This window comes from Schistocerca serialis, chromosome 2, assembly GCF_023864345.2.
Source record: "Schistocerca serialis cubense isolate TAMUIC-IGC-003099 chromosome 2, iqSchSeri2.2, whole genome shotgun sequence".
NCBI lineage: Eukaryota > Metazoa > Arthropoda > Insecta > Orthoptera > Acrididae > Schistocerca > Schistocerca serialis.
In genome coordinates, this window is record NC_064639.1 from 803,982,468 (window position 1) to 804,008,470 (window position 26,003).

The 26,003-nt window shown below is 49.5% G+C and overlaps 24 non-coding genes across 24 annotated transcripts; 15 read left to right on the forward strand and 9 right to left on the reverse strand.

Annotated features, from left to right (window-relative positions):
• Nucleotides 1–177: 177 nt before the first annotated feature.
• On the forward strand, nt 178–249 carry Trnap-cgg (transfer RNA proline (anticodon CGG)). Its single transcript has one exon. It is a non-coding gene; the product is annotated as a tRNA-Pro (tRNA).
• A 1,838-nt stretch (nt 250–2,087) lies between these two features.
• On the forward strand, nt 2,088–2,159 carry Trnap-ugg (transfer RNA proline (anticodon UGG)). Its single transcript has one exon. It is a non-coding gene; the product is annotated as a tRNA-Pro (tRNA).
• Nucleotides 2,160–2,760: 601 nt separating this feature from the next.
• Trnav-uac (transfer RNA valine (anticodon UAC)) lies at nt 2,761–2,833 on the reverse strand. The gene has a single exon. It is a non-coding gene; the product is annotated as a tRNA-Val (tRNA).
• A 235-nt stretch (nt 2,834–3,068) lies between these two features.
• Trnap-cgg (transfer RNA proline (anticodon CGG)) lies at nt 3,069–3,140 on the forward strand. Its single transcript has one exon. It is a non-coding gene; the product is annotated as a tRNA-Pro (tRNA).
• Nucleotides 3,141–4,976: 1,836 nt separating this feature from the next.
• Nucleotides 4,977–5,048, forward strand: Trnap-ugg (transfer RNA proline (anticodon UGG)). The gene has a single exon. It is a non-coding gene; the product is annotated as a tRNA-Pro (tRNA).
• Nucleotides 5,049–5,649: 601 nt separating this feature from the next.
• Nucleotides 5,650–5,722, reverse strand: Trnav-uac (transfer RNA valine (anticodon UAC)). Its single transcript has one exon. It is a non-coding gene; the product is annotated as a tRNA-Val (tRNA).
• Nucleotides 5,723–5,957: 235 nt separating this feature from the next.
• Nucleotides 5,958–6,029, forward strand: Trnap-cgg (transfer RNA proline (anticodon CGG)). The gene has a single exon. It is a non-coding gene; the product is annotated as a tRNA-Pro (tRNA).
• A 1,810-nt stretch (nt 6,030–7,839) lies between these two features.
• On the forward strand, nt 7,840–7,911 carry Trnap-ugg (transfer RNA proline (anticodon UGG)). Its single transcript has one exon. It is a non-coding gene; the product is annotated as a tRNA-Pro (tRNA).
• A 601-nt stretch (nt 7,912–8,512) lies between these two features.
• On the reverse strand, nt 8,513–8,585 carry Trnav-uac (transfer RNA valine (anticodon UAC)). Its single transcript has one exon. It is a non-coding gene; the product is annotated as a tRNA-Val (tRNA).
• Nucleotides 8,586–8,820: 235 nt separating this feature from the next.
• Nucleotides 8,821–8,892, forward strand: Trnap-cgg (transfer RNA proline (anticodon CGG)). Its single transcript has one exon. It is a non-coding gene; the product is annotated as a tRNA-Pro (tRNA).
• A 1,810-nt stretch (nt 8,893–10,702) lies between these two features.
• Trnap-ugg (transfer RNA proline (anticodon UGG)) lies at nt 10,703–10,774 on the forward strand. The gene has a single exon. It is a non-coding gene; the product is annotated as a tRNA-Pro (tRNA).
• A 601-nt stretch (nt 10,775–11,375) lies between these two features.
• Nucleotides 11,376–11,448, reverse strand: Trnav-uac (transfer RNA valine (anticodon UAC)). The gene has a single exon. It is a non-coding gene; the product is annotated as a tRNA-Val (tRNA).
• Nucleotides 11,449–13,565: 2,117 nt separating this feature from the next.
• Nucleotides 13,566–13,637, forward strand: Trnap-ugg (transfer RNA proline (anticodon UGG)). Its single transcript has one exon. It is a non-coding gene; the product is annotated as a tRNA-Pro (tRNA).
• Nucleotides 13,638–14,238: 601 nt separating this feature from the next.
• On the reverse strand, nt 14,239–14,311 carry Trnav-uac (transfer RNA valine (anticodon UAC)). Its single transcript has one exon. It is a non-coding gene; the product is annotated as a tRNA-Val (tRNA).
• A 2,260-nt stretch (nt 14,312–16,571) lies between these two features.
• Trnal-uag (transfer RNA leucine (anticodon UAG)) lies at nt 16,572–16,643 on the forward strand. The gene has a single exon. It is a non-coding gene; the product is annotated as a tRNA-Leu (tRNA).
• A 601-nt stretch (nt 16,644–17,244) lies between these two features.
• Nucleotides 17,245–17,317, reverse strand: Trnav-uac (transfer RNA valine (anticodon UAC)). The gene has a single exon. It is a non-coding gene; the product is annotated as a tRNA-Val (tRNA).
• Nucleotides 17,318–19,232: 1,915 nt separating this feature from the next.
• Nucleotides 19,233–19,304, forward strand: Trnap-cgg (transfer RNA proline (anticodon CGG)). The gene has a single exon. It is a non-coding gene; the product is annotated as a tRNA-Pro (tRNA).
• A 601-nt stretch (nt 19,305–19,905) lies between these two features.
• On the reverse strand, nt 19,906–19,978 carry Trnav-uac (transfer RNA valine (anticodon UAC)). Its single transcript has one exon. It is a non-coding gene; the product is annotated as a tRNA-Val (tRNA).
• Nucleotides 19,979–20,213: 235 nt separating this feature from the next.
• On the forward strand, nt 20,214–20,285 carry Trnap-cgg (transfer RNA proline (anticodon CGG)). Its single transcript has one exon. It is a non-coding gene; the product is annotated as a tRNA-Pro (tRNA).
• A 1,953-nt stretch (nt 20,286–22,238) lies between these two features.
• Nucleotides 22,239–22,310, forward strand: Trnal-uag (transfer RNA leucine (anticodon UAG)). Its single transcript has one exon. It is a non-coding gene; the product is annotated as a tRNA-Leu (tRNA).
• Nucleotides 22,311–22,911: 601 nt separating this feature from the next.
• Trnav-uac (transfer RNA valine (anticodon UAC)) lies at nt 22,912–22,984 on the reverse strand. Its single transcript has one exon. It is a non-coding gene; the product is annotated as a tRNA-Val (tRNA).
• Nucleotides 22,985–24,899: 1,915 nt separating this feature from the next.
• Trnap-cgg (transfer RNA proline (anticodon CGG)) lies at nt 24,900–24,971 on the forward strand. The gene has a single exon. It is a non-coding gene; the product is annotated as a tRNA-Pro (tRNA).
• A 601-nt stretch (nt 24,972–25,572) lies between these two features.
• Trnav-uac (transfer RNA valine (anticodon UAC)) lies at nt 25,573–25,645 on the reverse strand. The gene has a single exon. It is a non-coding gene; the product is annotated as a tRNA-Val (tRNA).
• Nucleotides 25,646–25,880: 235 nt separating this feature from the next.
• Nucleotides 25,881–25,952, forward strand: Trnap-cgg (transfer RNA proline (anticodon CGG)). The gene has a single exon. It is a non-coding gene; the product is annotated as a tRNA-Pro (tRNA).
• The last annotated feature ends 51 nt before the right edge of the window (nt 25,953–26,003 follow it).

Here is a 26,003-nt window from a genome sequence, read left to right on the forward strand (position 1 = left end):
TTAGCAAGGGCATCGGCTACGAGCTCCCTCCGATATGTGAAGTTCCTGCAGTAAAAGACGTCGATGAAAACAATCCAACCGCGACAGACAGGGAGAACGCTGGCTGAGCTGCAGCCCTACATGGTGAGACCATCAAAGGTGGCGTCATTCACATGCAGTGCGTTTTCGGAACGAATAGGCTCGTTGGGCTAGGGGTATGATTCCTGCTTCGGGTGCAGGAGGTCCCGGGTTCAAATCCCGGACGAGCCCTTGCGTTTTGTACAACGGTGTGGTAACAAATCGCATGGCGGCGGCTGTTTCGAGCATTTCCAGGCCTCCAAGTCAGCGCTAAAATCCGACAACCAGTTCTGAAACCGTTTCTTGTTTCATTTGAGCCATGTGCACCCTGCTGATGGAACGTTTGAAGTTGATTTAAATGGTCACAGTAGAAATCGTAGCAAGTGTCTTGCTGAGTGCGACGAAAACGGGTTTCCGCCCGCAATCGAGCCGGGGACCTTCTGCGTGTTCGGCACGGCGCCTGGGCTCGGCGGCAGCTGCTGCTCTTTCCTTCCTTACGAGATACCGTCGATTCGCGCAGTCGTTATTGCAAAAGATGTCACCAAAGGCAATCGCTTCGTTAGCGGCACTTTGCCTGGGCTCGGCGGCAGCTGCTGCTCTTTCCTTCCTTACGAGATACCGTCGATTCGCGCAGTCGTTATTGCAAAAGATGTCACCAAAGGCAATCGCTTCGTTAGCGGCACTTTGCCTGGGCTCGGCGGCAGCTGCTGCTCTTTCCTTCCTTACGAGATACCGTCGATTCGCGCAGTCGTTATTGCAAAAGATGTCACCAAAGGCAATCGCTTCGTTAGCGGCACTTTGCCTGGGCTCCGCGGCAGCTCTACATGGAGGCACCAGCACAGCGCAAGGAGCCGGCGGCCGCCCTGCAATGCCCCTGTCGTTGCATATTCCACCCGCCCCATATCCTCTCCATGTCTGACTCACTACCCCAAATGACACTGCAGTCGACGTGCTTATTACTATCGCTTTTGGAAGAACCAAGGCGCAGTATTCTAGTGTCGAACCGGTACTGCAAATTGGGATTAAGCAAAAATTTATTGTGTGGTCGAGCGACAGCCTCGGCTCGCTCTTCCTACATGATCGCTTCTTGTGCGGAATAATTCCTAGCTCGCCGATGGCTTCAGAGTTGGTCTTCTCGAAGTTTCGCTTTCGCACTGCATTCCGCAATCTTTTCGTTATGAGTTGTGTGCTTCGGTTTCCCGACTTTCTTGTGTTTAGTGTGTTTGGCTTCTCTTAAACCTTAGCCACCGCTTGCCGAAATTTCCGCACTATCATCTGCCGATCTGCAGAGCTCGATGAAGGCATCGCGGCCGTTCCTGAGCTCGTGGAACGGTCGAATCTGTAGTTGTTTGCAGATCTCTCCCACACAACGGCCTCCCAGAAGCTTGGATTACAGAAGTACGCCACTACTCCCAGCCGGAGATTCACGATTGAAAGCAGAATGACATGAGCTACACGCAGCTCCGATTTTTTTTTTTTTTTGTGTCTGACCTACTTTGAAAGACTTTGTAGTCGATTTACTTACTACTATCGCTGTTGGAAACCAGGTGATAACCGCACAGTATTTTAGAGACGATCAGGTAATGAAAATTTAGAATAAGTAAAACAGTATCAAAAGAAGTTGTGTGGTGGAGCAGCACATGCAATTCACGCTTCCTAGATAATCGTTACTGCATAGAATAATTCTTTTGTCTGCGGCGTCTTCAGTATCCGTCTTCAGGAAATTTTGCTTGCAGTATATTTTGCAATCTTTTCGTTATGAGTTGGTGCTTGGTTTCCCGATGTTCTTTTGTTTAGTGCATTCGCCTCCTCTTAACCCTGAGAAACCACATACCGAAACTGAGGCACTGCCGGCTGTTCATAAGCAGTGCTCGATGAAGTTATTTCGCTTTTTATTCGTTGCCTTTAATATTCTTCTCAACAGTGGTGAGTGCTGCCTGCAGAAAGCGTTTATCTTGCGAATTCGCGTGAAAGTTTGTGTTGCCTGTGAGGCCCACTACTTGGGATTAACTTGACTGCTCCAGCCAGGTGGCTCGTTGGTCTAGGGGTATGATTCCTGCTTTGGGTGCAGGAGGTCCCGGGTTCAAATCCCGGACGAGCCCTGCCATTTTGACCGTGCTGAAGCGTAGGTGGAACTCAGCCCCGGTTGCAGCTCCTCAATGAAGAGTAGACGCCTGTTATAGCACGTGGATATAACAAGAATGCGGCACCAGTAAAGTACGTAGGTGGAATTCGGTAGAAAGGCAGACGGTAATTCTGCATGCAACGGAAAACAAGGTTGCCTTTGCGGGATATGTGCACCGTGAGTGGAGATTCAGCTTAATTGTGCGACAGTCTACCCTCATCTTACTAGCGACGGCAACAACCAAGGGGTGGCATGTAAGATTGAGCGTGGCTAAGAGTTTCTCATTATTAGTTAGCATCACACTTTGACAGAGCTGTGACAAGGCGAGTAGGGTGAGCTCAGGAAAGCCAGTAGCATGCGCACTTGAAGTACCCCTTAAGAACCGGATTATAAATTTTGCCAGCCATAATGGAGCTAGGGGCGTTCTCAGTTACCAAATACCGGTGCAATAAGAGAGCAACAGTATTTGACAGTAAAATGTCGCCCTATCCGTCTAGCATACAACATTGCTTGTCTCTGCATACGCGGACGTGAGGTCATCTCGGAAATGAAATCCGAAATATAGATTAAAATTGTTGTGTTCCCGCCCGGGATCGAACCGGGGACCTTCTGCGTGTAAAGCAGACGTGATAACCGCTACACCACGGAAACGACGGTTCTTTTCATGTACCACCCGGAGACTCGTAATAGCAACAGTTTTTCTTCTGTGTTAGCAAAGGCATCGGCTACGAGCTCCCTCCGATTCGTGAAGTTCCTGCAGTAAAAGACGTCGATGAAAACAATCCAACCGCGACAGACAGGGAGAACGCTGGCTGAGCTGCAGCCCTACATGGTGAGACCATCAAAGGTGGCGTCATTCACATGCAGTGCGTTTTCGGAACGAATAGGCTCGTTGGGCTAGGGGTATGATTCCTGCTTCGGGTGCAGGAGGTCCCGGGTTCAAATCCCGGACGAGCCCTTGCGTTTTGTACAACGGTGTGGTAGAAAATCGCATGGCGGCGGCTGTTTCGCGCATTTCCAGGCCTCCAAGTCAGCGCTAAAATCCGACAACCAGTTCTGAAACCGTTTCATGTTTCATTTGAGCCATGTGCCCCCTGCTGATGGATCGTTTGAAGTTGATTTAAATGGTCACAGTAGAGATCGTAGCAAGTGTCTTGCTGAGTGCGACGAAAACGGGTTTCCGCCCGCAATCGCGCCGGGGACCTTCTGCGTGTTCGGCACGGCGCCTGGGCTCGGCGGCAGCTGCTGCTCTATCCTTCCTTACGAGATACCGTCGATTCGCGCAGTCGTTATTGCAAAAGATGTCACCAAAGGCAATCGCTTCGTTAGCGGCACTTTGCCTGGGCTCGGCGGCAGCTGCTGCTCTCTCCTTCCTTACGAGATACCGTCGATTCGCGCAGTCGTTATTGCAAACGATGTCACCAAAGGCAATCACTTCGTTAGCGGCACTTTGCCTGGGCTCCGCGGCAGCTGCTGCTCTTTCCTTCCTTACGAGATACCGTCGATTCGCGCAGTCGTTATTGCAAAAGATGTCACCAAAGGCAATCGCTTCGTTAGCGGCACTTTGCCTGGGCTCCGCGGCAGCTCTACATGGAGGCACCAGCACAGCGCAGGGAGCCGGCGGCCGCCCTGCAATGCCCCTGTCGTTGCATATTCCACCCGCCCCATATCCTCTCCATGTCTGACTCACTACCCCAAATGACACTGCAGTCGACGTGCTTATTACTATCGCTTTTGGAAGAACCAAGGCGCAGTATTCTAGTGTCGAACCGGTACTGCAAATTGGGATTAAGCAAAAATTTATTGTGTGGTCGAGCGACAGCCTCGGCTCGCTCTTCCTACATGATCGCTTCTTGTGCGGAATAATTCCTAGCTCGCCGATGGCTTCAGAGTTGGTCTTCTCGAAGTTTTGCTTTCGCACTGCATTCCGCAATCCTTTCGTTATGAGTTGTGTGCTTCGGTTTCCCGACTTTCTTGTGTTTAGTGTGTTTGGCTTCTCTTAAACCTTAGCCACCGCTTGCCGAAATTTCCACACTACCATCTGTCGATCTGCAGAGCTCGATGAAGGCATCGCGGCCGTTCCTGAGCTCGTGGAACGGTCGAATCTGTAGTTGTTTCCAGATTTCTTCCACACAACGGCCTCCCAGAAGCTTGGATTACAGAAGTACGCCACTACTCCCAGCCGGAGATTCACGATTGAAAGCAGAATGACATGAGCTACACGCAGCTCCGATTTTTTTTTTTTTGTGTCTGACCTACTTTGAAAGACTTTGTAGTCGATTTACTTACTACTATCGCTGTTGGAAACCAGGTGATAACCGCACAGTATTTTAGAGACGATCAGGTAATGAAAATTTAGAATAAGTAAAACAGTATCAAAAGAAGTTGTGTGGTGGAGCAGCACATGCAATTCACGCTTCCTAGATAATCGTTACTGCATAGAATAATTCTTTTGTCTGCGGCGCCTTCAGTATCCGTCTTCAGGAAATTTTGCTTGCAGTATATTTTGCAATCTTTTCGTTATGAGTTGGTGCTTGGTTTCCCGATGTTCTTTTGTTTAGTGCATTCGCCTCCTCTTAACCCTGAGAAACCACATACCGAAACTGAGGCACTGCCGGCTGTTCATAAGCAGTGCTCGATGAAGTTATTTCGCTTTTTATTCGTTGCCTTTAATATTCTTCTCAACAGTGGTGAGTGCTGCCTGCAGAAAGCGTTTATCTTGCGAATTCGCGTGAAAGTTTGTGTTCCCTGTGAGGCCCACTACTTGGGATTAACTTGACTGCTCCAGCCAGGTGGCTCGTTGGTCTAGGGGTATGATTCCTGCTTTGGGTGCAGGAGGTCCCGGGTTCAAATCCCGGACGAGCCCTGCCATTTTGACCGTGCTGAAGCGTAGGTGGAACTCAGCCCCGGTTGCAGCTCCTCAATGAAGAGTAGACGCCTGTTATAGCACGTGGATATAACAAGAATGCGGCACCAGTAAAGTACGTAGGTGGAATTCGGTAGAAAGGCAGACGGTAATTCTGCATGCCACGGAAAACAAGGTTGTCTTTGCGGGATATGTGCACCGTGAGTGGAGATTCAGCTTAATTGTGCAACAGTCTACCTTCATCTTACTAGCGACGGCAACAACCAAGGGGTGGCATGTAAGATTGAGCGTGGCTAAGAGTTTCTCATTATTAGTTAGCATCACACTTTGACAGAGCTGTGACAAGGCGAGTAGGGTGAGCTCAGGAAAGCCAGTAGCAAGCGCACTTGAAGTAGCCCTTAAGAACCGGATTATAAATTTTGCCAGCCATAATGGAGCTAGGGGCGTTCTCAGTTACCAAATACCGGTGCAATAAGAGAGCAACAGTATTTGACAGTAAAATGACGCCCTATCCGTCTAGCATACAACATTGCTTGTCTCTGCATACGCGGACGTGAGGTCATCTCGGAAATGAAATCCGAAAGATAGATTAAAATTGTTGTGTCCCCGCCCGGGATCGAACCGGGGACCTTCTGCGTGTAAAGCAGACGTGATAACCGCTACACCACGGAAACGACGGTTCTTTTCATGTACCACCCGGAGACTCGTAATAGCAACAGTTTTTCTTCTGTGTTAGCAAGGGCATCGGCTACGAGCTCCCTCCGATTCGTGAAGTTCCTGCAGTAAAAGACGTCGATGAAAACAATCCAACCGCGACAGACAGGGAGAACGCTGGCTGAGCTGCAGCCCTACATGGTGAGACCATCAAAGGTGGCGTCATTCACATGCAGTGCGTTTTCGGAACGAATAGGCTCGTTGGGCTAGTGGTATGATTCCTGCTTCGGGTGCAGGAGGTCCCGGGTTCAAATCCCGGACGAGCCCTTGCGTTTTGTACAACGGTGTGGTAACAAATCGCATGGCGGCGGCTGTTTCGCGCATTTCCAGGCCTCCAAGTCAGCGCTAAAATCCGACAACCAGTTCTGAAACCGTTTCATGTTTCATTTGAGCCATGTGCCCCCTGCTGATGGATCGTTTGAAGTTGATTTAAATGGTCACAGTAGAGATCGTAGCAAGTGTCTTGCTGAGTGCGACGAAAACGGGTTTCCGCCCGCAATCGAGCCGGGGACCTTCTGCGTGTTCGGCACGGCGCCTGGGCTCGGCGGCAGCTGCTGCTCTTTCCTTCCTTACGAGATACCGTCGATTCGCGCAGTCGTTATTGCAAAAGATGTTACCAAAGGCAATCGCTTCGTTAGCGGCACTTTGCCTGGGCTCGGCGGCAGCTACTGCTCTTTCCTTCCTTACGAGATACCGTCGATACACGCAGTCGTTATTGCAAAAGATGTCACCAAAGGCAATCGCTTCGTTAGCGGCACTTTGCCTGGGCTCCGCGGCAGCTGCTGCTCTTTCCTTCCTTACGAGATACCGTCGATTCGCGCAGTCGTTATTGCAAAAGATGTCACCAGAGGCAATCGCTTCGTTAGCGGCACTTTGCCTGGGCTCCGAGGCAGCTCTACATGGAGGCACCAGCACAGCGCAAGGAGCCGGCGGCCGCCATGCAATGCCCCTGTCGTTGCATATTCCACCCGCCCCATATCCTCTCCATGTCTGACTCACTACCCCAAATGACACTGCAGTCGACGTGCTTATTACTATCGCTTTTGGAAGAACCGGTACTGCAAATTGGGATTAAGCAAAAATTTATTGTGTGGTCGAGCGACAGCCTCGGCTCGCTCTTCCTACATGATCGCTTCTTGTGCGGAATAATTCCTAGCTCGCCGATGGCTTCAGAGTTGGTCTTCTCGAAGTTTTGCTTTCGCACTGCATTCCGCAATCTTTTCGTTATGAGTTGTGTGCTTCGGTTTCCCGACTTTCTTGTGTTTAGTGTGTTTGGCTTCTCTTAACCCTTAGCCACCGCTTGCCGAAATTTCCACACTATCATCTGTCGATCTGCAGAGCTCGATGAAGGCATCGCGGCCGTTCCTGAGCTCGTGGAACGGTCGAATCTGTAGTTGTTTCCAGATCTCTCCCACACAACGGCCTCCCAGAAGCTTGGATTACAGAAGTACGCCACTACTCCCAGCCAGAGATTCACGATTGAAAGCAGAATGAGATGAGCTACACGCAGCTCCGATTTTTTTTTTTTTGTGTCTGACCTACTTTGAAAGACTTTGTAGTCGATTTACTTACTACTATCGCTATTGGAAACCAGGTGATAACCGCACAGTATTTTAGAGACGATCAGGTAATGAAAATTTAGAATAAGTAAAACAGTATCAAAAGAAGTTGTGTGGTGGAGCAGCACATGCAATTCACGCTTCCTAGATAATCGTTACTGCATAGAATAATTCTTTTGTCTGCGGCGTCTTCAGTATCCGTCTTCAGGAAATTTTGCTTGCAGTATATTTTGCAATCTTTTCGTTATGAGTTGGTGCTTGGTTTCCCGATGTTCTTTTGTTTAGTGCATTCGCCTCCTCTTAACCCTGAGAAACCACATACCGAAACTGAGGCACTGCCGGCTGTTCATAAGCAGTGCTCGATGAAGTTATTTCGCTTTTTATTCGTTGCCTTTAATATTCTTCTCAACAGTGGTGAGTGCTGCTTGCAGAAAGCGTTTATCTTGCGAATTCGCGTGAAAGTTTGTGTTCCCTGTGAGGCCCACTACTTGGGATTAACTTGACTGCTCCAGCCAGGTGGCTCGTTGGGCTAGGGGTATGATTCCTGCTTTGGGTGCAGGAGGTCCCGGGTTCAAATCCCGGACGAGCCCTGCCATTTTGACCGTGCTGAAGCGTAGGTGGAACTCAGCCCCGGTTGCAGCTCCTCAATGAAGAGTAGACGCCTGTTATAGCACGTGGATATAACAAGAATGCGGCACCAGTAAAGTACGTAGGTGGAATTCGGTAGAAAGGCAGACGGTAATTCTGCATGCAACGGAAAACAAGGTTGTCTTTGCGGGATATGTGCACCGTGAGTGGAGATTCAGCTTAATTGTGCAACAGTCTACCTTCATCTTACTAGCGACGGCAACAACCAAGGGGTGGCATGTAAGATTGAGCGTGGCTAAGAGTTTCTCATTATTAGTTAGCATCACACTTTGACAGAGCTGTGACAAGGCGAGTAGGGTGAGCTCAGGAAAGCCAGTAGCAAGCGCACTTGAAGTAGCCCTTAAGAACCGGATTATAAATTTTGCCAGCCATAATGGAGCTAGGGGCGTTCTCAGTTACCAAATACCGGTGCAATAAGAGAGCAACAGTATTTGACAGTAAAATGACGCCCTATCCGTCTAGCATACAACATTGCTTGTCTCTGCATACGCGGACGTGAGGTCATCTCGGAAATGAAATACGAAAGATAGATTAAAATTGTTGTGTCCCCGCCCGGGATCGAACCGGGGACCTTCTGCGTGTAAAGCAGACGTGATAACCGCTACACCACGGAAACGACGGTTCTTTTCATGTACCACCCGGAGACTCGTAATAGCAACAGTTTTTCTTCTGTGTTAGCAAGGGCATCGGCTACGAGCTCCCTCCGATTCGTGAAGTTCCTGCAGTAAAAGACGTCGATGAAAACAATCCAACCGCGACAGACAGGGAGAACGCTGGCTGAGCTGCAGCCCTACATGGTGAGACCATCAAAGGTGGCGTCATTCACATGCAGTGCGTTTTCGGAACGAATAGGCTCGTTGGGCTAGGGGTATGATTCCTGCTTCGGGTGCAGGAGGTCCCGGGTTCAAATCCCGGACGAGCCCTTGCGTTTTGTACAACGGTGTGGTAACAAATCGCATGGCGGCGGCTGTTTCGCGCATTTCCAGGCCTCCAAGTCAGCGCTAAAATCCGACAACCAGTTCTGAAACCGTTTCATGTTTCATTTGAGCCATGTGCCCCCTGCTGATGGATCGTTTGAAGTTGATTTAAATGGTCACAGTAGAGATCGTAGCAAGTGTCTTGCTGAGTGCGACGAAAACGGGTTTCCGCCCGCAATCGAGCCGGGGACCTTCTGCGTGTTCGGCACGGCGCCTGGGCTCGGCGGCAGCTGCTGCTCTTTCCTTCCTTACGAGATACCGTCGATTCGCGCAGTCGTTATTGCAAAAGATGTTACCAAAGGCAATCGCTTCGTTAGCGGCACTTTGCCTGGGCTCGGCGGCAGCTACTGCTCTTTCCTTCCTTACGAGATACCGTCGATTCACGCAGTCGTTATTGCAAAAGATGTCACCAAAGGCAATCGCTTCGTTAGCGGCACTTTGCCTGGGCTCCGCGGCAGCTGCTGCTCTTTCCTTCCTTACGAGATACCGTCGATTCGCGCAGTCGTTATTGCAAAAGATGTCACCAGAGGCAATCGCTTCGTTAGCGGCACTTTGCCTGGGCTCCGAGGCAGCTCTACATGGAGGCACCAGCACAGCGCAAGGAGCCGGCGGCCGCCATGCAATGCCCCTGTCGTTGCATATTCCACCCGCCCCATATCCTCTCCATGTCTGACTCACTACCCCAAATGACACTGCAGTCGACGTGCTTATTACTATCGCTTTTGGAAGAACCGGTACTGCAAATTGGGATTAAGCAAAAATTTATTGTGTGGTCGAGCGACAGCCTCGGCTCGCTCTTCCTACATGATCGCTTCTTGTGCGGAATAATTCCTAGCTCGCCGATGGCTTCAGAGTTGGTCTTCTCGAAGTTTTGCTTTCGCACTGCATTCCGCAATCTTTTCGTTATGAGTTGTGTGCTTCGGTTTCCCGACTTTCTTGTGTTTAGTGTGTTTGGCTTCTCTTAACCCTTAGCCACCGCTTGCCGAAATTTCCACACTATCATCTGTCGATCTGCAGAGCTCGATGAAGGCATCGCGGCCGTTCCTGAGCTCGTGGAACGGTCGAATCTGTAGTTGTTTCCAGATCTCTCCCACACAACGGCCTCCCAGAAGCTTGGATTACAGAAGTACGCCACTACTCCCAGCCAGAGATTCACGATTGAAAGCAGAATGAGATGAGCTACACGCAGCTCCGATTTTTTTTTTTTTGTGTCTGACCTACTTTGAAAGACTTTGTAGTCGATTTACTTACTACTATCGCTATTGGAAACCAGGTGATAACCGCACAGTATTTTAGAGACGATCAGGTAATGAAAATTTAGAATAAGTAAAACAGTATCAAAAGAAGTTGTGTGGTGGAGCAGCACATGCAATTCACGCTTCCTAGATAATCGTTACTGCATAGAATAATTCTTTTGTCTGCGGCGTCTTCAGTATCCGTCTTCAGGAAATTTTGCTTGCAGTATATTTTGCAATCTTTTCGTTATGAGTTGGTGCTTGGTTTCCCGATGTTCTTTTGTTTAGTGCATTCGCCTCCTCTTAACCCTGAGAAACCACATACCGAAACTGAGGCACTGCCGGCTGTTCATAAGCAGTGCTCGATGAAGTTATTTCGCTTTTTATTCGTTGCCTTTAATATTCTTCTCAACAGTGGTGAGTGCTGCTTGCAGAAAGCGTTTATCTTGCGAATTCGCGTGAAAGTTTGTGTTCCCTGTGAGGCCCACTACTTGGGATTAACTTGACTGCTCCAGCCAGGTGGCTCGTTGGGCTAGGGGTATGATTCCTGCTTTGGGTGCAGGAGGTCCCGGGTTCAAATCCCGGACGAGTCCTGCCATTTTGACCGTGCTGAAGCGTAGGTGGAACTCAGCCCCGGTTGCAGCTCCTCAATGAAGAGTAGACGCCTGTTATAGCACGTGGATATAACAAGAATGCGGCACCAGTAAAGTACGTAGGTGGAATTCGGTAGAAGGGCAGACGGTAATTCTGCATGCAACGGAAAACAAGGTTGTCTTTGCGGGATATGTGCACCGTGAGTGGAGATTCAGCTTAATTGTGCGACAGTCTACCCTCATCTTACTAGCGACGGCAACAACCAAGGGGTGGCATGTAAGATTGAGCGTGGCTAAGAGTTTCTCATTATTAGTTAGCATCACACTTTGACAGAGCTGTGACAAGGCGAGTAGGGTGAGCTCAGGAAAGCCAGTAGCAAGCGCACTTGAAGTAGCCCTGAAGAACCGGATTATAAATTTTGCCAGCCATAATGGAGCTAGGGGCGTTTTCAGTTACCAAATACCGGTGCAATAAGAGAGCAACAGTATTTGACAGTAAAATGACGCCCTATCCGTCTAGCATACAACATTGCTTGTCTCTGCATACCCGGACGTGAGGTCATCTCGGAAATGAAATCCGAAATATAGATTAAAATTGTTGTGTTCCCGCCCGGGATCGAACCGGGGACCTTCTGCGTGTAAAGCAGACATGATAACCGCTACACCACGGAAACGACGGTTCTTTTCATGTACCACCCGGAGACTCGTAATAGCAACAGTTTTTCTTCTGTGTTAGCAAGGGCATCGGCTACGAGCTCCCTCCGATTCGTGAAGTTCCTGCAGTAAAAGACGTCGATGAAAACAATCCAACCGCGACAGACAGGGAGAACGCTGGCTGAGCTGCAGCCCTACATGGTGAGACCATCAAATGTGGCGTCATTCACATGCAGTGCGTTTTCGGAACGAATAGGCTCGTTGGGCTAGGGGTATGATTCCTGCTTCGGGTGCAGGAGGTCCCGGGTTCAAATGCCGGACGAGCCCTTGCGTTTTGTACAACGGTGTGGTAACAAATCGCATGGCGGCGGCTGTTTCGCGCATTTCCAGGCCTCCAAGTCAGCGCTAAAATCCGACAACCAGTTCTGAAACCGTTTCATGTTTCATTTGAGCCATGTGCCCCCTGCTGATGGATCGTTTGAAGTTGATTTAAATGGTCACAGTAGAGATCGTAGCAAGTGTCTTGCTGAGTGCGACGAAAACGGGTTTCCGCCCGCAATCGAGCCGGGGACCTTCTGCGTGTTCGGCACGGCGCCTGGGCTCGGCGGCAGCTGCTGCTCTTTCCTTCCTTACGAGATACCGTCGATTCGCGCAGTCGTTATTGCAAAAGATGTTACCAAAGGCAATCGCTTCGTTAGCGGCACTTTGCCTGGGCTCGGCGGCAGCTACTGCTCTTTCCTTCCTTACGAGATACCGTCGATTCACGCAGTCGTTATTGCAAAAGATGTCACCAAAGGCAATCGCTTCGTTAGCGGCACTTTGCCTGGGCTCCGCGGCAGCTGCTGCTCTTTCCTTCCTTACGAGATACCGTCGATTCGCGCAGTCGTTATTGCAAAAGATGTCACCAGAGGCAATCGCTTCGTTAGCGGCACTTTGCCTGGGCTCCGAGGCAGCTCTACATGGAGGCACCAGCACAGCGCAAGGAGCCGGCGGCCGCCATGCAATGCCCCTGTCGTTGCATATTCCACCCGCCCCATATCCTCTCCATGTCTGACTCACTACCCCAAATGACACTGCAGTCGACGTGCTTATTACTATCGCTTTTGGAAGAACCGGTACTGCAAATTGGGATTAAGCAAAAATTTATTGTGTGGTCGAGCGACAGCCTCGGCTCGCTCTTCCTACATGATCGCTTCTTGTGCGGAATAATTCCTAGCTCGCCGATGGCTTCAGAGTTGGTCTTCTCGAAGTTTTGCTTTCGCACTGCATTCCGCAATCTTTTCGTTATGAGTTGTGTGCTTCGGTTTCCCGACTTTCTTGTGTTTAGTGTGTTTGGCTTCTCTTAACCCTTAGCCACCGCTTGCCGAAATTTCCACACTATCATCTGTCGATCTGCAGAGCTCGATGAAGGCATCGCGGCCGTTCCTGAGCTCGTGGAACGGTCGAATCTGTAGTTGTTTCCAGATCTCTCCCACACAACGGCCTCCCAGAAGCTTGGATTACAGAAGTACGCCACTACTCCCAGCCAGAGATTCACGATTGAAAGCAGAATGAGATGAGCTACACGCAGCTCCGATTTTTTTTTTTTTGTGTCTGACCTACTTTGAAAGACTTTGTAGTCGATTTACTTACTACTATCGCTATTGGAAACCAGGTGATAACCGCACAGTATTTTAGAGACGATCAGGTAATGAAAATTTAGAATAAGTAAAACAGTATCAAAAGAAGTTGTGTGGTGGAGCAGCACATGCAATTCACGCTTCCTAGATAATCGTTACTGCATAGAATAATTCTTTTGTCTGCGGCGTCTTCAGTATCCGTCTTCAGGAAATTTTGCTTGCAGTATATTTTGCAATCTTTTCGTTATGAGTTGGTGCTTGGTTTCCCGATGTTCTTTTGTTTAGTGCATTCGCCTCCTCTTAACCCTGAGAAACCACATACCGAAACTGAGGCACTGCCGGCTGTTCATAAGCAGTGCTCGATGAAGTTATTTCGCTTTTTATTCGTTGCCTTTAATATTCTTCTCAACAGTGGTGAGTGCTGCTTGCAGAAAGCGTTTATCTTGCGAATTCGCGTGAAAGTTTGTGTTCCCTGTGAGGCCCACTACTTGGGATTAACTTGACTGCTCCAGCCAGGTGGCTCGTTGGGCTAGGGGTATGATTCCTGCTTTGGGTGCAGGAGGTCCCGGGTTCAAATCCCGGACGAGTCCTGCCATTTTGACCGTGCTGAAGCGTAGGTGGAACTCAGCCCCGGTTGCAGCTCCTCAATGAAGAGTAGACGCCTGTTATAGCACGTGGATATAACAAGAATGCGGCACCAGTAAAGTACGTAGGTGGAATTCGGTAGAAGGGCAGACGGTAATTCTGCATGCAACGGAAAACAAGGTTGTCTTTGCGGGATATGTGCACCGTGAGTGGAGATTCAGCTTAATTGTGCGACAGTCTACCCTCATCTTACTAGCGACGGCAACAACCAAGGGGTGGCATGTAAGATTGAGCGTGGCTAAGAGTTTCTCATTATTAGTTAGCATCACACTTTGACAGAGCTGTGACAAGGCGAGTAGGGTGAGCTCAGGAAAGCCAGTAGCAAGCGCACTTGAAGTAGCCCTGAAGAACCGGATTATAAATTTTGCCAGCCATAATGGAGCTAGGGGCGTTTTCAGTTACCAAATACCGGTGCAATAAGAGAGCAACAGTATTTGACAGTAAAATGACGCCCTATCCGTCTAGCATACAACATTGCTTGTCTCTGCATACCCGGACGTGAGGTCATCTCGGAAATGAAATCCGAAATATAGATTAAAATTGTTGTGTTCCCGCCCGGGATCGAACCGGGGACCTTCTGCGTGTAAAGCAGACATGATAACCGCTACACCACGGAAACGACGGTTCTTTTCATGTACCACCCGGAGACTCGTAATAGCAACAGTTTTTCTTCTGTGTTAGCAAGGGCATCGGCTACGAGCTCCCTCCGATTCGTGAAGTTCCTGCAGTAAAAGACGTCGATGAAAACAATCCAACCGCGACAGACAGGGAGAACGCTGGCTGAGCTGCAGCCCTACATGGTGAGACCATCAAATGTGGCGTCATTCACATGCAGTGCGTTTTCGGAACGAATAGGCTCGTTGGGCTAGGGGTATGATTCCTGCTTCGGGTGCAGGAGGTCCCGGGTTCAAATGCCGGACGAGCCCTTGCGTTTTGTACAACGGTGTGGTAACAAATCGCATGGCGGCGGCTGTTTCGCGCATTTCCAGGCCTCCAAGTCAGCGCTAAAATCCGACAACCAGTTCTGAAACCGTTTCATGTTTCATTTGAGCCATGTGCCCCCTGCTGATGGATCGTTTGAAGTTGATTTAAATGGTCACAGTAGAGATCGTAGCAAGTGTCTTGCTGAGTGCGACGAAAACGGGTTTCCGCCCGCAATCGAGCCGGGGACCTTCTTCGTGTTCGGCACGGCGCCTGGGCTCGGCGGCAGCTGCTGCTCTATCCTTCCTTACGAGATACCGTCGATTCGCGCAGTCGTTATTGCAAAAGATGTCACCAAAGGCAATCGCTTCGTTAGCGGCACTTTGCCTGGGCTCGGCGGCAGCTGCTGCTCTTTCCTTCCTTACGAGATACCGTCGATTCGCGCAGTCGTTATTGCAAAAGATGTCACCAAAGGCAATCGCTTCGTTAGCGGCACTTTGCCTGGGCTCGGCGGCAGCTGCTGCTCTTTCCTTCCTTACGAGATACCGTCGATTCACGCAGTCGTTATTGCAAAAGATGTCACCAAAGGCAATCGCTTCGTTAGCGGCACTTTGCCTGGGCTCCGCGGCAGCTGCTGCTCTTTCCTTCCTTACGAGATACCGTCGATTCGCGCAGTCGTTATTGCAAAAGATGTCACCAGAGGCAATCGCTTCGTTAGCGGCACTTTGCCTGGGCTCCGAGGCAGCTCTACATGGAGGCACCAGCACAGCGCAAGGAGCCGGCGGCCGCCCTGCAATGCCCCTGTCGTTGCATATTCCACCCGCCCCATATCCTCTCCATGTCTGACTCACTACCCCAAATGACACTGCAGTCGACGTGCTTATTACTATCGCTTTTGGAAGAACCAAGGCGCTGTATTCTAGTGTCGAACCGGTACTGCAAATTGGGATTAAGCAAAAATTTATTGTGTGGTCGAGCGACAGCCTCGGCTCGCTCTTCCTACATGATCGCTTCTTGTGCGGAATAATTCCTAGCTCGCCGATGGCTTCAGAGTTGGTCTTCTCGAAGTTTTGCTTTCGCACTGCATTCCGCAATCTTTTCGTTATGAGTTGTGTGCTTCGGTTTCCCGACTTTCTTGTGTTTAGTGTGTTTGGCTTGTCTTAAACCTTAGCCACCGCTTGCCGAAATTTCCACACTATCATCTGCCGATCTGCAGAGCTCGATGAAGGCATCGCGGCCGTTCCTGAGCTCGTGGAACGGTCGAATCTGTAGTTGTTTCCAGATCTCTCCCACACAACGGCCTCCCAGAAGCTTGGATTACAGAAGTACGCCACTACTCCCAGCCGGAGATTCACGATTGAAAGCAGAATGACATGAGCTACACGCAGCTCCGATTTTTTTTTTTTTTTTGTGTCTGACCTACTTTGAAAGACTTTGTAGTCGATTTACTTACTACTATCGCTGTTGGAAACCAGGTGATAACCGCACAGTATTTTAGAGACGATCAGGTAATGAAAATTTAGAATAAGTAAAACAGTATCAAAAGAAGTTGTGTGGTGGAGCAGCACATGCAACTCACGCTTCCTAGATAATCGTTACTGCATAGAATAATTCTTTTGTCTGCGGCGTCTTCAGTATCCGTCTTCAGGAAATTTTGCTTGCAGTATATTTTGCAATCTTTTCGTTATGAGTTGGTGCTTGGTTTCCCGATGTTCTTTTGTTTAGTGCATTCGCCTCCTCTTAACCCTGAGAAACCACATACCGAAACTGAGGCACTGCCGGCTGTTCATAAGCAGCGCTCGATGAAGTTATTTCGCTTTTTATTCGTTGCCTTTAATATTCTTCTCAACAGTGGTGAGTGCTGCTTGCAGAAAGCGTTTATCTTGCGAATTCGCGTGAAAGTTTGTGTTCCCTGTGAGGCCCACTACTTGGGATTAACTTGACTGTTCCAGCCAGGTGGCTCGTTGGTCTAGGGGTATGATTCCTGCTTTAGGTGCAGGAGGTCCCGGGTTCAAATCCCGGACGAGCCCTGCCATTTTGACCGTGCTGAAGCGTAGGTGGAACTCAGCCCCGGTTGCAGCTCCTCAATGAAGAGTAGACGCCTGTTATAGCACGTGGATATAACAAGAATGCGGCACCAGTAAAGTACGTAGGTGGAATTCGGTAGAAGGGCAGACGGTAATTTTGCATGCAACGGAAAACAAGGTTGTCTTTGCGGGATATGTGCACCGTGAGTGGAGATTCAGCTTAATTGTGCGACAGTCTACCCTCATCTTACTAGCGACGGCAACAACCAAGGGGTGGCATGTAAGATTGAGCGTGGCTAAGAGTTTCTCATTATTAGTTAGCATCACACTTTGACAGAGCTGTGACAAGGCGAGTAGGGTGAGCTCAGGAAAGCCAGTAGCAAGCGCACTTGAAGTAGCCCTGAAGAACCGGATTATAAATTTTGCCAGCCATAATGGAGCTAGGGGCGTTTTCAGTTACCAAATACCGGTGCAATAAGAGAGCAACAGTATTTGACAGTAAAATGACGCCCTATCCGTCTAGCATACAACATTGCTTGTCTCTGCATACGCGGACGTGAGGTCATCTCGGAAATGAAATCCGAAATATAGATTAAAATTGTTGTGTTCCCGCCCGGGATCGAACCGGGGACCTTCTGCGTGTAAAGCAGACATGATAACCGCTACACCACGGAAACGACGGTTCTTTTCATGTACCACCCGGAGACTCGTAATAGCAACAGTTTTTCTTCTGTGTTAGCAAGGGCATCGGCTACGAGCACCCTCCGATTCGTGAAGTTCCTGCAGTAAAAGACGTCGATGAAAACAATCCAACCGCGACAGACAGGGAGAACGCTGGCTGAGCTGCAGCCCTACATGGTGAGACCATCAAAGGTGGCGTCATTCACATGCAGTGCGTTTTCGGAACGAATAGGCTCGTTGGGCTAGGGGTATGATTCCTGCTTCGGGTGCAGGAGGTCCCGGGATCAAATGCCGGACGAGCCCTTGCGTTTTGTACAACGGTGTGGTAACAAATCGCATGGCGGCGGCTGTTTCGCGCATTTCCAGGCCTCCACGTCAGCGCTAAAATCCGACAACCAGTTCTGAAACCGTTTCATGTTTCATTTGAGCCATGTGCCCCCTGCTGATGGATCGTTTGAAGTTGATTTAAATGGTCACAGTAGAGATCGTAGCAAGTGTCTTGCTGAGTGCGACGAAAACGGGTTTCCGCCCGCAATCGAGCCGGGGACCTTCTTCGTGTTCGGCACGGCGCCTGGGCTCGGCGGCAGCTGCTGCTCTATCCTTCCTTACGAGATACCGTCGATTCGCGCAGTCGTTATTGCAAAAGATGTCACCAAAGGCAATCGCTTCGTTAGCGGCACTTTGCCTGGGCTCCGCGGCAGCTATACATGGAGGCACCAGCACAGCGCAAGGAGCCGGCGGCCGCCCTGCAATGTCCCTGTCGTTGCATATTCCACCCGCCCCATATCCTCTCCATGTCTGACTCACTACCCCAAATGACACTGCAGTCGACGTGCTTATTACTATCGCTTTTGGAAGAACCAAGGCGCAGTATTCTAGTGTCGAACCGGTACTGCAAATTGGGATTAAGCAAAAATTTATTGTGTGGTCGTGCGACAGCCTCGGCTCGCTCTTCCTACATGATCGCTTCTTGTGCGGAATAATTCCTAGCTCGCCGATGGCTTCAGAGTTGGTCTTCTCGAAGTTTTGCTTTCGCACTGCATTCCGCAATCTTTTCGTTATGAGTTGTGAGCTTCGGTTTCCCGACTTTCTTGTGTTTAGTGTGTTGTGCTTCTCTTAACCCTTAGCCACCGCTTGCCGAAATTTCCACACAATCATCTGTCGATCTGCAGAGCTCGATGAAGGCATCGCGGCCGTTCCTAAGCTCGTGGAACGGTCGAATCTGTAGTTGTTTCCAGATCTCTCCCACACAACGGCCTCCCAGAAGCTTGGATTACAGAAGTACGCCACTACTCCCAGCCGGAGATTCACGATTGAAAGCAGAATGACATGAGCTACACGCAGCTCCGATTTTTTTTTTTTTGCGTCTGACCTACTTTGAAAGACTTTGTAGTCGATTTACTTACTACTATCGCTGTTGGAAACCAGGTGATAACCGCACAGTATTTTAGAGACGATCAGGTAATGAAAATTTAGAATAAGTAAAACAGTATCAAAAGAAGTTGTGTGGTGGAGCAGCACATGCAATTCACGCTTCCTAGATAATCGTTACTGCATAGAATAATTCTTTTGTCTGCGGCGTCTTCAGTATCCGTCTTCTGGAAATTTTGCTTGCAGTATATTTTGCAATCTTTTCGTTATGAGTTGGTGCTTGGTTTCCCGATTTTCTTTTGTTTAGTGCATTCGCCTTCTCTTAACCCTGAGAAACCTTATACCGAAACTGAGGCACTGCCGGCTGTTCATAAGCAGTGCTCGATGAAGTTATTTCGCTTTTTATTCGTTGCCTTTAATATTCTTCTCAACAGTGGTGAGTGCTGCCTGCAGAAAGCGTTTATCTTGCGAATTCGCGTGAAAGTTTGTGTTCCCTGTGAGGCCCACTACTTGGGATTAACTTGACTGCTCCAGCCAGGTGGCTCGTTGGTCTAGGGGTATGATTCCTGCTTCGGGTGCAGGAGGTCCCGGGTTCAAATCCCGGACGAGCCCTGCCATTTCGACCGTGCTGAAGCGTAGGTGGAACTCAGCCCCGGTTGCAGCTCCTCAATGAAGAGTAGACGCCTGTTATAGCACGTGGATATAACAAGAATGCGGCACCAGTAAAGTACGTAGGTGGAATTCGGTAGAAAGGCAGACGGTAATTTTGCATGCAACGGAAAACAAGGTTGTCTTTGCGGGATATGTGCACCGTGAGTGGAGATTCAGCTTAATTGTGCGACAGTCTACCCTCATCTTACTAGCGACGGCAACAACCAAGGGGTGGCATGTAAGATTTAGCGTGGCTAAGAGTTTCTCATTATTAGTTAGCATCACACTTTGACAGAGCTGTGACAAGGCGAGTAGGGTGAGCTCAGGAAAGCCAGTAGCAAGCGCACTTGAAGTAGCCCTGAAGAACCGGATTATAAATTTTGCCAGCCATAATGGAGCTAGGGGCGTTCTCAGTTACCAAATACCGGTGCAATAAGAGAGCAACAGTATTTGACAGTAAAATGACGCCCTATCCGTCTAGCATACAACATTGCTTGTCTCTGCATACGCGGACGTGAGGTCATCTCGGAAATGAAATCCGAAATATAGATTAAAATTGTTGTGTTCCCGCCCGGGATCGAACCGGGGACCTTCTGCGTGTAAAGCAGACGTGATAACCGCTACACCACGGAAACGACGGTTCTTTTCATGTAGCACCCGGAGACTCGTAATAGCAACAGTTTTTCTTCTGTGTTAGCAAGGGCATCGGCTACGAGCTCCCTCCGATTCGTGAAGTTCCTGCAGTAAAAGACGTCGATGAAAACAATCCAACCGCGACAGACAGGGAGAACGCTGGCTGAGCTGCAGCCCTACATGGTGAGACCATCAAAGGTGGCGTCATTCACATGCAGTGCGTTTTCGGAACGAATAGGGTCGTTGGTCTAGGGGTATGATTCCTGCTTCGGGTGCAGGAGGTCCCGGGTTCAAATCCCGGACGAGCCCTTGCATTTTGTACAACGGTGTGGTAACAAATCGCATGGCGGCGGCTGTTTCGCGCATTTCCAGGCCTCCAAGTCAGCGCTAAAATCCGACAACCAGTTCTGAAACCGTTTCATGTTTCATTTGAGCCATGTGCACCCTGCTGATGGAACGTTTGAAGTTGATTTAAATGGTCACAGTAGAGATCGTAGCAAGTGTCTTGCTGAGTGCGACGAAAACGGGTTTCCGCCCGCAATCGAGCCGGGGACCTTCTGCGTGTTCGGCACGGCGCCTGGGCTCGGCGGCAGCTGCTGCTCTTTCCTTCCTTACGAGATACCGTCGATTCGCGCAGTCGTTATTGCAAAAGATGTCACCAAAGGCAATCGCTTCGTTAGCGGCACTTTGCCTGGGCTCGGCGGCAGCTGCTGCTCTTTCCTTCCTTACGAGATACCGTCGATTCGCGCAGTCGTTATTGCAAAAGATGTCACCAAAGGCAATCGCTTCGTTAGCGGCACTTTGCCTGGGCTCGGCGGCAGCTGCTGCTCTTTCCTTCCTTACGAGATACCGTCGATTCACGCAGTCGTTATTGCAAAAGATGTCACCAAAGGCAATCGCTTCGTTAGCGGCACTTTGCCTGGGCTCCGCGGCAGCTGCTGCTCTTTCCTTCCTTACGAGATACCGTCGATTCGCGCAGTCGTTATTGCAAAAGATGTCACCAGAGGCAATCGCTTCGTTAGCGGCACTTTGCCTGGGCTCCGAGGCAGCTCTACATGGAGGCACCAGCACAGCGCAAGGAGCCGGCGGCCGCCCTGCAATGCCCCTGTCGTTGCATATTCCACCCGCCCCATATCCTCTCCATGTCTGACTCACTACCCCAAATGACACTGCAGTCGACGTGCTTATTACTATCGCTTTTGGAAGAACCAAGGCGCTGTATTCTAGTGTCGAACCGGTACTGCAAATTGGGATTAAGCAAAAATTTATTGTGTGGTCGAGCGACAGCCTCGGCTCGCTCTTCCTACATGATCGCTTCTTGTGCGGAATAATTCCTAGCTCGCCGATGGCTTCAGAGTTGGTCTTCTCGAAGTTTTGCTTTCGCACTGCATTCCGCAATCTTTTCGTTATGAGTTGTGTGCTTCGGTTTCCCGACTTTCTTGTGTTTAGTGTGTTTGGCTTGTCTTAAACCTTAGCCACCGCTTGCCGAAATTTCCACACTATCATCTGCCGATCTGCAGAGCTCGATGAAGGCATCGCGGCCGTTCCTGAGCTCGTGGAACGGTCGAATCTGTAGTTGTTTCCAGATCTCTCCCACACAACGGCCTCCCAGAAGCTTGGATTACAGAAGTACGCCACTACTCCCAGCCGGAGATTCACGATTGAAAGCAGAATGACATGAGCTACACGCAGCTCCGATTTTTTTTTTTTTTTTGTGTCTGACCTACTTTGAAAGACTTTGTAGTCGATTTACTTACTACTATCGCTGTTGGAAACCAGGTGATAACCGCACAGTATTTTAGAGACGATCAGGTAATGAAAATTTAGAATAAGTAAAACAGTATCAAAAGAAGTTGTGTGGTGGAGCAGCACATGCAACTCACGCTTCCTAGATAATCTTTACTGCATAGAATAATTCTTTTGTCTGCGGCGTCTTCAGTATCCGTCTTCAGGAAATTTTGCTTGCAGTATATTTTGCAATCTTTTCGTTATGAGTTGGTGCTTGGTTTCCCGATGTTCTTTTGTTTAGTGCATTCGCCTCCTCTTAACCCTGAGAAACCACATACCGAAACTGAGGCACTGCCGGCTGTTCATAAGCAGCGCTCGATGAAGTTATTTCGCTTTTTATTCGTTGCCTTTAATATTCTTCTCAACAGTGGTGAGTGCTGCTTGCAGAAAGCGTTTATCTTGCGAATTCGCGTGAAAGTTTGTGTTCCCTGTGAGGCCCACTACTTGGGATTAACTTGACTGTTCCAGCCAGGTGGCTCGTTGGTCTAGGGGTATGATTCCTGCTTTAGGTGCAGGAGGTCCCGGGTTCAAATCCCGGACGAGCCCTGCCATTTTGACCGTGCTGAAGCGTAGGTGGAACTCAGCCCCGGTTGCAGCTCCTCAATGAAGAGTAGACGCCTGTTATAGCACGTGGATATAACAAGAATGCGGCACCAGTAAAGTACGTAGGTGGAATTCGGTAGAAGGGCAGACGGTAATTTTGCATGCAACGGAAAACAAGGTTGTCTTTGCGGGATATGTGCACCGTGAGTGGAGATTCAGCTTAATTGTGCGACAGTCTACCCTCATCTTACTAGCGACGGCAACAACCAAGGGGTGGCATGTAAGATTGAGCGTGGCTAAGAGTTTCTCATTATTAGTTAGCATCACACTTTGACAGAGCTGTGACAAGGCGAGTAGGGTGAGCTCAGGAAAGCCAGTAGCAAGCGCACTTGAAGTAGCCCTGAAGAACCGGATTATAAATTTTGCCAGCCATAATGGAGCTAGGGGCGTTTTCAGTTACCAAATACCGGTGCAATAAGAGAGCAACAGTATTTGACAGTAAAATGACGCCCTATCCGTCTAGCATACAACATTGCTTGTCTCTGCATACGCGGACGTGAGGTCATCTCGGAAATGAAATCCGAAATATAGATTAAAATTGTTGTGTTCCCGCCCGGGATCGAACCGGGGACCTTCTGCGTGTAAAGCAGACATGATAACCGCTACACCACGGAAACGACGGTTCTTTTCATGTACCACCCGGAGACTCGTAATAGCAACAGTTTTTCTTCTGTGTTAGCAAGGGCATCGGCTACGAGCACCCTCCGATTCGTGAAGTTCCTGCAGTAAAAGACGTCGATGAAAACAATCCAACCGCGACAGACAGGGAGAACGCTGGCTGAGCTGCAGCCCTACATGGTGAGACCATCAAAGGTGGCGTCATTCACATGCAGTGCGTTTTCGGAACGAATAGGCTCGTTGGGCTAGGGGTATGATTCCTGCTTCGGGTGCAGGAGGTCCCGGGATCAAATGCCGGACGAGCCCTTGCGTTTTGTACAACGGTGTGGTAACAAATCGCATGGCGGCGGCTGTTTCGCGCATTTCCAGGCCTCCACGTCAGCGCTAAAATCCGACAACCAGTTCTGAAACCGTTTCATGTTTCATTTGAGCCATGTGCCCCCTGCTGATGGATCGTTTGAAGTTGATTTAAATGGTCACAGTAGAGATCGTAGCAAGTGTCTTGCTGAGTGCGACGAAAACGGGTTTCCGCCCGCAATCGAGCCGGGGACCTTCTTCGTGTTCGGCACGGCGCCTGGGCTCGGCGGCAGCTGCTGCTCTATCCTTCCTTACGAGATACCGTCGATTCGCGCAGTCGTTATTGCAAAAGATGTCACCAAAGGCAATCGCTTCGTTAGCGGCACTTTGCCTGGGCTCCGCGGCAGCTATACATGGAGGCACCAGCACAGCGCAAGGAGCCGGCGGCCGCCCTGCAATGTCCCTGTCGTTGCATATTCCACCCGCCCCATATCCTCTCCATGTCTGACTCACTACCCCAAATGACACTGCAGTCGACGTGCTTATTACTATCGCTTTTGGAAGAACCAAGGCGCAGTATTCTAGTGTCGAACCGGTACTGCAAATTGGGATTAAGCAAAAATTTATTGTGTGGTCGAGCGACAGCCTCGGCTCGCTCTTCCTACATGATCGCTTCTTGTGCGGAATAATTCCTAGCTCGCCGATGGCTTCAGAGTTGGTCTTCTCGAAGTTTTGCTTTCGCACTGCATTCCGCAATCTTTTCGTTATGAGTTGTGAGCTTCGGTTTCCCGACTTTCTTGTGTTTAGTGTGTTGGGCTTCTCTTAACCCTTAGCCACCGCTTGCCGAAATTTCCACACAATCATCTGTCGATCTGCAGAGCTCGATGAAGGCATCGCGGCCGTTCCTAAGCTCGTGGAACGGTCGAATCTGTAGTTGTTTCCAGATCTCTCCCACACAACGGCCTCCCAGAAGCTTGGATTACAGAAGTACGCCACTACTCCCAGCCGGAGATTCACGATTGAAAGCAGAATGACATGAGCTACACGCAGCTCCGATTTTTTTTTTTTTGCGTCTGACCTACTTTGAAAGACTTTGTAGTCGATTTACTTACTACTATCGCTGTTGGAAACCAGGTGATAACCGCACAGTATTTTAGAGACGATCAGGTAATGAAAATTTAGAATAAGTAAAACAGTATCAAAAGAAGTTGTGTGGTGGAGCAGCACATGCAATTCACGCTTCCTAGATAATCGTTACTGCATAGAATAATTCTTTTGTCTGCGGCGTCTTCAGTATCCGTCTTCTGGAAATTTTGCTTGCAGTATATTTTGCAATCTTTTCGTTATGAGTTGGTGCTTGGTTTCCCGATTTTCTTTTGTTTAGTGCATTCGCCTTCTCTTAACCCTGAGAAACCTTATACCGAAACTGAGGCACTGCCGGCTGTTCATAAGCAGTGCTCGATGAAGTTATTTCGCTTTTTATTCGTTGCCTTTAATATTCTTCTCAACAGTGGTGAGTGCTGCCTGCAGAAAGCGTTTATCTTGCGAATTCGCGTGAAAGTTTGTGTTCCCTGTGAGGCCCACTACTTGGGATTAACTTGACTGCTCCAGCCAGGTGGCTCGTTGGTCTAGGGGTATGATTCCTGCTTCGGGTGCAGGAGGTCCCGGGTTCAAATCCCGGACGAGCCCTGCCATTTCGACCGTGCTGAAGCGTAGGTGGAACTCAGCCCCGGTTGCAGCTCCTCAATGAAGAGTAGACGCCTGTTATAGCACGTGGATATAACAAGAATGCGGCACCAGTAAAGTACGTAGGTGGAATTCGGTAGAAAGGCAGACGGTAATTTTGCATGCAACGGAAAACAAGGTTGTCTTTGCGGGATATGTGCACCGTGAGTGGAGATTCAGCTTAATTGTGCGACAGTCTACCCTCATCTTACTAGCGACGGCAACAACCAAGGGGTGGCATGTAAGATTTAGCGTGGCTAAGAGTTTCTCATTATTAGTTAGCATCACACTTTGACAGAGCTGTGACAAGGCGAGTAGGGTGAGCTCAGGAAAGCCAGTAGCAAGCGCACTTGAAGTAGCCCTGAAGAACCGGATTATAAATTTTGCCAGCCATAATGGAGCTAGGGGCGTTCTCAGTTACCAAATACCGGTGCAATAAGAGAGCAACAGTATTTGACAGTAAAATGACGCCCTATCCGTCTAGCATACAACATTGCTTGTCTCTGCATACGCGGACGTGAGGTCATCTCGGAAATGAAATCCGAAATATAGATTAAAATTGTTGTGTTCCCGCCCGGGATCGAACCGGGGACCTTCTGCGTGTAAAGCAGACGTGATAACCGCTACACCACGGAAACGACGGTTCTTTTCATGTAGCACCCGGAGACTCGTAATAGCAACAGTTTTTCTTCTGTGTTAGCAAGGGCATCGGCTACGAGCTCCCTCCGATTCGTGAAGTTCCTGCAGTAAAAGACGTCGATGAAAACAATCCAACCGCGACAGACAGGGAGAACGCTGGCTGAGCTGCAGCCCTACATGGTGAGACCATCAAAGGTGGCGTCATTCACATGCAGTGCGTTTTCGGAACGAATAGGGTCGTTGGTCTAGGGGTATGATTCCTGCTTCGGGTGCAGGAGGTCCCGGGTTCAAATCCCGGACGAGCCCTTGCATTTTGTACAACGGTGTGGTAACAAATCGCATGGCGGCGGCTGTTTC